Here is an 8,982-nt window from a genome sequence, read left to right as displayed (position 1 = left end):
ATCTCGGGGTTTACAGCGATAACTTGGTATATCTACTATATGACAATTAACTAAAATATGTCTATGGTTAACTAATTGCCGGGCTCCAGGAATGGTCGAAGCCATACCCAATCGAAAAAGTATGTTATCTAAACGCATTTCAAGTAATTGTAGTAAAACCTGACCCGTTGACCCTTTAGCTTTTCCAGCGATACGAACGTATTTAAGTAATCGATTGGTCATACCTATAATATCTAGAATTGTTATAATCGATTGGTCATACCTATACTGCAATCATATGAATGACTGGAATATAGAAAAGGTATTTCTATCTTGCATGGTCCAATTATTGATCCCAAAATTTCTACAATAAATTAGGTAGGTTGCTAGTATAGTTCCCTGTCCACGATTTTGCTATTGTATTGGAATAATTTTACTGGAATATAGGAAGAATCCCTGGATGGGTAGAAATATAAAAAGTGAGTAAGATTTTTAATGGTTTGTTTATGTACGAAGTAACAAACATTATGATTGGATTAATATCGGTGGATCAGTCTTTAGTCATTCATTGAATGATAAATCACTACAAGTGACGGAGATACGCGATTTAAATAACGGAAGATCTTAGAGAACTGGAATCACAATTTCCTTTCTCAAGCTGGTCGCACCATTGTCATTTCGACAATAGTTGCAGCCGTACCCCGATACCAAATGCAATGCTTTGCCCTTCCCAAAGGCATTTGCAAAAGCATTTCGACTATGTAAAAGTCGTTCTGTGGGGTAAGTCTAAAGGCATATGTACCAAGTCTTGGTCCACTATTTGCCTTCCTAAATAGCTGGGAGGTCTTGGTATTCACTTCCGGAGCTGGATAACCAATCGATGTTGAGCAAGCTAGCGTGGAGAATCAAATCGGAACCTAAAGCTATCTGGGTTCAATTCTTAAAAGCTAAGTATTTCAAGAACTCCGATAACCCTAGCCCAGCTAAATCTCATCACTCCTGGATATGGAAAAACATTAGTAAACATCTGAACGACATTGATAATTACACCACGTGGGAGGTACATAATGGAGAACAGATAAATATATGGAAAGACAACTGGGTCCCCACGCTACCTATACTCCCAATCAATAACCAGATTTATCACCTATTTAAGGCGTCGCAGCTGATTGACCAGAATAAATGGAATGAGGTTCTCCTCAATAATATGTTTGATGCTACTACAAAAAAATTGATCTTATCGATCCCAATTACAGGAGAAAATGATGACCAAAGAAAATGGAGCCTAACCAAGTCAGGCAAATTTACGGTCAAATCTATGTATCAACACCTTTGTATCAGTATGAACTCGCCACAAACGCTATCACCTAACTGGAATTTCATCTGGTCTATCCCAGTTGTCCCTAGAATAAAAGTGTTTATATGGAAGATATGTGTCAAGGCTCTACCGGTAAAGGAAAGAAATATATTGACAATAATCTGAATTGCCCTAATTGTAACGAGATTGAATCTATTGAACATGCACTGTTCTATTGTCCTTTGGCAAAAAACATATGGTTCTACTTTAATATTTTATCTAATAAAATCACCTCGGTGGTAGAAAGGATTTTTCTTGGGAACAAAAATCACAAAACACTTACACTACGAATAACATTCATTATGCTACTATCCTTTGGAATATATGGAAAACTCGTTGCGACCACTATTTTCAACATGAAATTAATTCGATAGACAAAATCATTTCTATGATTACAACATTCCCTCAAAACCTAACAAATAATATTAGCAAAAATCAGGTAGAACAAGGAAAATGGAAACCCCCTGAATCGTCTTTTCTGAAAATTAATGTGGATGCTTCATTCACCGACATTCAGAATGTTACAGGTATCAGTTTAATTATCCACAACAAAGGAGATAAATTCATAGAAGCACATGCCACTACTACTAGAAGTAGAAACTCTGAGGAAGGTGAACCCATTGCGATTCTTAAAGGAATGCAATGGGCGGAATCTCATAACTATAATAGAATCACCATAGAAAGCGACAATATCAATATTATTAAAGATCTACAGAACAGCAGACATGAAATTCAATGGCAATCGAAAATTCATATTAAAAGAATACAGTAAATAACACGGAGGCTGGAAATAGTTAAATTCTCTTATACTAGCAGAAATTGCAATGTAGCGGCAGACAAGTTGGCTAAATGGGCCGGCAAGGAAGGAAAACAGAACGAAGACATGGAATAATGTCCCTTACTTTCTTTTTAAGTTGTATTGTAATAGAACTCTAATTTCCCTTTAATTAATAATAATATCAATTTCAACAAAAAAAAATGAGTGTATGGCTTGGTGGAAGCATGCATGGACCTGTGCAAAGGTGGTCTCGGTTTTGATTCCAACTGTCCTTTTAGTTTTGTGAATAATTTTTTCGGTGACTTTAAAAGCGCCCCATCAAAGTGTTGATGGCGCCCATCTAAAGGCAAATAATGGGGCTGTATTATGTTGCAATCCCTCTTGGTAATAGTTATTGATGTAAATAAGAACCAAAACTAAATTCAATTATATGAAAAGTATAAGAGGATAAAAGTTATTGATGGACCAAAGAAACTGTATTGTATTCAAAGCCTATTTCTCATTGTCCAAAATGTTACACCAAGTGAGGGTATAAATACCCAAGTAAGAGAACAATAAAGGCTCCACGTAACCCATGTATGTGTACACAATATGACTGTTTGTCTTGGTGAGATGGCACCTCACCCTTGCATGTGAAAATGGATAGAACTCTTTTCTCCTGCAGGCACTTCATAGCTTAACACTTAAGTAAGTTTTATGTGGGCACCACATAAAACTCATAGCAGCTCCAGGAGAGTTTACGGGCATCCACATATATCCTTACAACACTCCCCCTTGGATGACCATCAATGTCTATGTAATTGTCTAATTAAACTTTGTCAGAAAAGATGTTGTCGAAAAATCTGACGAATGAAAAAGGTGCTATACTAAGTGGCGCTGGATACCCAAAAATGTTGCCTCGTTAAAACCTTGCCAGAAAAACCCATCGGGACAAAAACTGGACGAAGGAAAAAGAGTACAATGTGTAGGTATCCAGTGTTGGTGATGATAATATTCTCCCCCTGATGAATATTATATTATGGACTGATGTAGCTTTACATCATTAGATTCTTCAAGCTTCGCATTCCAATGTTCTGTACTAGTTTTCTGAATGTTGTAGTAGGCAGAGATTTGGTAAACAAGTCAGCATAATTCTCACATGATTGTATCTTCTGGATATCAATTTCACCATTTTTCTGTAGATGGTGCGAGAAAAATAACTTAGGCGAAATGTGTTTCGTTCTGTCACCTTTAATATATCCTTCCTTTATCTGAGCAATGCAAGCCGCATTGTCTTCATAAATAATGGTAGGTGACTTTGTAATTCCAGGAAGATCACATGAAATTCTAATATGACTGATAATAGATCTGAGCCATACACATTCTCTGGTGGCCTCGTGAAGAGCAATAATCTCTGAGTGGTTAGAAGATGTAGCGGGCATACTCTGCTTACTTGATCGCCAAGAGAAAGCTGTACCATCACTAGTAAAAACATAACCTGTTTGTGAAACTCCTTTATGTGGGTCAGATAGATATCCTGCGTCAGTGTATCCTATTACTTGTGAACCATTTGAGGAATTCTTCGAATAAAATAATCCCATGTCAGTAGTTCCTCGAAGGTATCGAAGAATATGCTTTACTCCCATCCAATGTCGCTTTGTTGGTGCTGAACTGAACCTGGCTAATAAATTTACTGCAAAAGAAATGTCAGGTCTAGTGCATTGAGCTAAATATAATAAAGCACCGATTGCACTTAAATATGGTACTTCAGGACCAAGTAGTGTTTCATTATCTTCTTTAGGACGATAAGGATCTTTTACGGTATCTAAAGATCTAACAACCATTGGAGTGCTAAGAGGGTAAGCAGTATCCATGCGAAATCTTTTCAAAATCTTTTCAGTATATAAATTTTGATGAACGAGTATGCCGCTTGTACTTCTCTCAATCTGTAAACCAATGCAGAATTTTGTTTTTCCAAGGTCTTTCATCTCAAATTCTTTCTTCAAATATTCTGCAGCTTTTGAGACATCTTCAACTGTCCCAATTAGATTTATATCATCAACGTATATTGCAATGATAGCGAATCCAGTATATGATTTCTTAATAAAAACACATGGACAGATGGGATCATTTACATATCCTTCCTTCGTCAAGTATTCACTGAGGCGATTGTACCACATTCGCCCTGATTGCTTTAAACCATATAAAGCTCTATTAAGTTTAAGTGAATACATGACCCGTGGCTCTTCATCAGGTAATTTGAATCCTTCAGGAACTTTCATATAAATATCAGTATCTAGATTGCCATATAGATATGCAGTAACAACATCTAGTAGATGCATATCGAGTTCTTCTTGAGCCGTCAGAGCGATTAAATATCTAAATGTAATTGCATCCATCACAGGAGAATATGTTTCTTCATAATCTATACCAGGTTTTTGTAGAAAACCTTGCGCCACAAGTCGTGCTTTATAGCGAACTATTTCATTATTTTCATTGTGTTTTCTTACAAAAACCCATTTGAACCCAACTGGATTTACATCCTTAGGTGTGAGAACCACTGGTCCAAAAACACCACGTTTATTGAGTGAATCTAGTTCTGCCTGAATTGCGTCTTTCCATTTCGACCAATCAGGTCTTTTTCGGCATTCCTCAATAGAGCGTGGTTCATAATCATCATTCTCTTTCAGAATTGAGGTTGCCACTGCAAAAGAGAATATTTCGTTGACAATTGTTTCATTTCTGTCCCACACTTCTTTTGAACATTCATAATTTATAGAGATTTCCTCATTGTTTGGTATCTCTGCCTCATCAAAGGCTTTACCTTCTTCAAGCGGTATTTGTTCAGAAAGTGTGGGCGTATTATTAATAGTCTCTTCTAGAGAACTATTATTTTGTGATTGATTCTTCTTCTTTCTAGGGATAGTATCTTTAGAACCAATTGGTCGTCCACGTTTCTGACGTGTTATAGACGACTCATTTGCTATAGCAGTTTCTCCTGGTCCTTTAGGAATATTAATTCGTGCACGAGCATTAGCAGCAGGGATATATGATTCTGTTACTCTGGCTGCATCATTAAATGCATCTGGTAGTTTATTTGCAATGCCTTGCAAATGTATTATCCTTTCTACTTCTAGCTCAGACTGATTTGTATAAGGATCAAGATGAGATAAACTTTGTGTACTCCAACACAATTCAATTTGTTTGTTATTCATTGCAGACGAATTTTCTCCTCCTAATGGAGGGAAAATTGTCTCGTCAAAATGGCAATCTGCAAATCTTGCAGTAAAAGTATCACCTGTCGTAGGTTCTAGATACCTGATAATAGATGGTGAATCAAAACCAACATATATCCCCAGACGTCGCTGAGGTCCGAATTTTGTCCGTTTAGGAGGTGTAATTGGCACGTGCACCGCACATCCAAAAATACGTAAATGCGCTATGTTTGGTTGATGACCCAAAACAAGTTGCAAAGGAGAATGTTGACCATTCGCTGTAGGTCGTAGGCGGATTAAAGCAGCAGCATGTAATACTGCAGATCCCCATGTAGAAACAGGCAACTTTGTTTTCATCAACATTGGTCGTGCAATCAGTTGTATATGTTTTATGAATGATTCTGCTAGACCATTCTGTGTATGAACATAAGCTACAGGATGTTCAACATCAATGCCAACTGATATGCAGTAGGCATCAAAAGCCTTTGATGTAAATTCGCCTGCTCCATCAAGACGTATGGACTTAATCGGAAAATCGGGAAAATGAGCTCGTAATCTAATAATTTGGGCAAGCAACCTTGCAAATGCATTATTACGAGTAGACAGAAGATTTACATGAGACCATCTCGCAGAAGCATCTATTAATATCATAAAATATCGAAACGGCCCACATGGTGGGTGAATAGGACCACATATATCTCCTTGGATCCTTTCCAGAAATTCAGGAGATTCGATATGAACTTTTGTATGAGACGGTCTTATAATTAATTTTCCCAATGAGCAAGGTGTACAAGTAAAATCCTTGCTTATTAAAATCTTTTGATTCTGTAGTGGGTGTCCTTGAGAATTTTGAATTATTCTATTCATCATGGTAGATCTTGGGTGTCCCAAACGATCATGCCAAAGTGTGGTCACACTTGGATCATAAAACTTCTGGTTTATGACAACATAAGATTCAGCCGTTTTTATCCTTGTAATATACAATCCTGATGAGAGAGTTGCCAATCTCTCGAGATCATGCTTCTGGCCTGAAGCAGTTGAAGTAATATATAAATATTCTTCATTATTTTCATCTCTAGTCTCAAGGTGATAACCATTTCGACGTATGTCTTTAAAACTTAACAGATTCTTCAAAGATCTGTTCGAATACAAGGCATCTTCAATGGTTAACTTCGTACCACTTGGTAATATTATAATTGCTCTGCCAGAGCCGTCAATGAGACTAGATGAACCAGCGATAGTAATCGCATTAGCCTTAAACAATTTTAGAGTCAAGAAGTACTTTTTACTTCGAAAGATGGAATTCGTGGTTCCACTGTCTGCCAGACAAATATCTTCATCATCTCTCAAAAATGTACTTCTAGAATTCATACCTTAACGAACATAAAAATAAACATAAGATACCGATAGAAAACATGTAAATTTTATATATTATATTGCTATACAATATTCAAAAGTAACACATTAATATAATACAAAACTTATAACAACTGGAAATATTATAAAAACACTACCGAGGAGAGTTATGAATTCGATCAATCATTTCGTCAAACTCATCATAGAGTAATTGATCGAACTCATTACAAGTAAGATTTTCATATTCACTACCATAGATATCATTTTCTTCGATGGGGGGTTGCATCACCGATGCGTCTCTATTCAGATTAATGCCATAATCTGTTATTTTTGACTCGGTCCTGACTTCAGTAAGATGTATTTCTACATCGTTGGTAAAATAGTCAGATACATCCAATCTTGTGTTACATGAAGAATCATTGATTTTCATATGATTTGTTTCTACATTGGTAGTTCGTTTCTTCAAGGATGCTTGATAAAGATCTACTAGATGTTTAGCAGTCCTACATGTTCTCTGCCAGTGCCCTGTCATACCACATTTAAAACAGGGTTGATTCTTCATTTCAGAAGGTTCATTTGCCACCTTCTTCCCTTTATTTTGCCGATTATACGGCTTGTATCTATTAGCCGAGTTATTTGTCCACCGGCCTCGACCATAGCCACGGCCGCGACCTCCAGAACGGTAACCACCGCTTCTGTTATCTTTATTTTGATCGTCACCACGATCATGTTCCTCTGAATTCTTATTGTGGTAGTTGCCACGACCACGACCCTTTTGGTTACGTTCTCGTCTTTCAGTAGAGACGGATGTGGAATATGTTTCGGAAAAGTTAGTGTATCCAGTTGGACGGACTTCTGTATTTTTCATAATTACTTCTCTATTTTGTTCTGCAACTAGAAGGCATGAAATTAAATCCGAATGACATTTAAAATTCATGTTTCTATATTGTTCTTGCAAATTCCAATTAGAAGCATGAAAGGTTGAAAATGTTTTCTCTAACATTTGTTCTTCACTGACAGGAAAACCACAATGTGCCAATTTTGTCGTTATTTTAAACAGAACACAACTATACTCAGAAACAGTTTTATAATCATGTAGTCTAAGGTGGAGCCAGTCATTTAGGGCCTTAGGAAGGATAATTCTTTTTAAATGATCAAAACGTTTCTTTAAACCAATCCATAATAATAGAGGGTCTCTCGTATTTAAATATTCCGACTTTAAGTCTTCACATAGATGGTGTCGGATAAAATTCAGTGCAGCCGCACGATTCTGAGAAGTTTCATTATTACCCTCTGCTATGGTTTTCTTTAGATTTCTTTCCTCTAGATGAGATTCAACTTCAAGAGCCCAATTGATATAGTTCCTTCCTGTAAGGTCTAGAACTGCAAAATTTATATTGGTTAGATTCGACATTTAAAATGTAATAACACAACTTACTTTGATTTTCAGATGGTCTTCAAGACAATACCTCGTTTATAACTGAAACTCTTTACCCACTTATAGAAACGATCGTGCTGATAACGTATTATGTTGCAATCCCTCTTGGTAATAGTTATTGATGTAAATAAGAACCAAAACTAAATTCAATTATATGAAAAGTATAAGAGGATAAAAGTTATTGATGGACCAAAGAAACTGTATTGTATTCAAAGCCTATTTCTCATTGTCCAAAATGTTACACCAAGTGAGGGTATAAATACCCAAGTAAGAGAACAATAAAGGCTCCACGTAACCCATGTATGTGTACACAATATGACTGTTTGTCTTGGTGAGATGACACCTCACCCTTGCATGTGAAAATGGATAGAACTCTTTTCTCCTGCAGGCACTTCATAACTTAACACTTAAGTAAGTTTTATGTGGGCACCACATAAAACTCATAGCAGCTCCAGGAGAGTTTACGGGCATCCACATATATCCTTACAACAGGCTGGTTCTTTAAAATTACTTGTTTGTTTTTCCCCTCCTTGTTTGGTCTTCTCATTAACAAATAATTCATAGCACTTTTTGGGGCAGCTTCTTTAACTCTTTAAGTTGTTGTGAATTTATTACTATTTCCCCTCTTTGTAACGTTTTGTCAAATTGGGACTCAACTGTCATATCTATCTTTTTAATCGAAATAACTGTTTAAAAAAAATTTCATATACATTTGATTTTATATAATTTAACACTAATTATTTATACTTAGATTTGGTAGCCTAATTAGTTAAGAGTGTTGTTATGACAAACATGATACATATTTTTTATTCAATAATTTATTTATAGCTAATTTTGATTAAGGTGTTTAACGAAGTTCGGCAATTCGTCATTGCTGATG

This window comes from Eschscholzia californica, unplaced genomic scaffold, assembly GCF_041429995.1.
Source record: "Eschscholzia californica isolate CP2 unplaced genomic scaffold, dmEscCali1.0.p SCAF_1, whole genome shotgun sequence".
NCBI lineage: Eukaryota > Viridiplantae > Streptophyta > Magnoliopsida > Ranunculales > Papaveraceae > Eschscholzia > Eschscholzia californica.
This window is presented reverse-complemented; position numbering follows the sequence as displayed.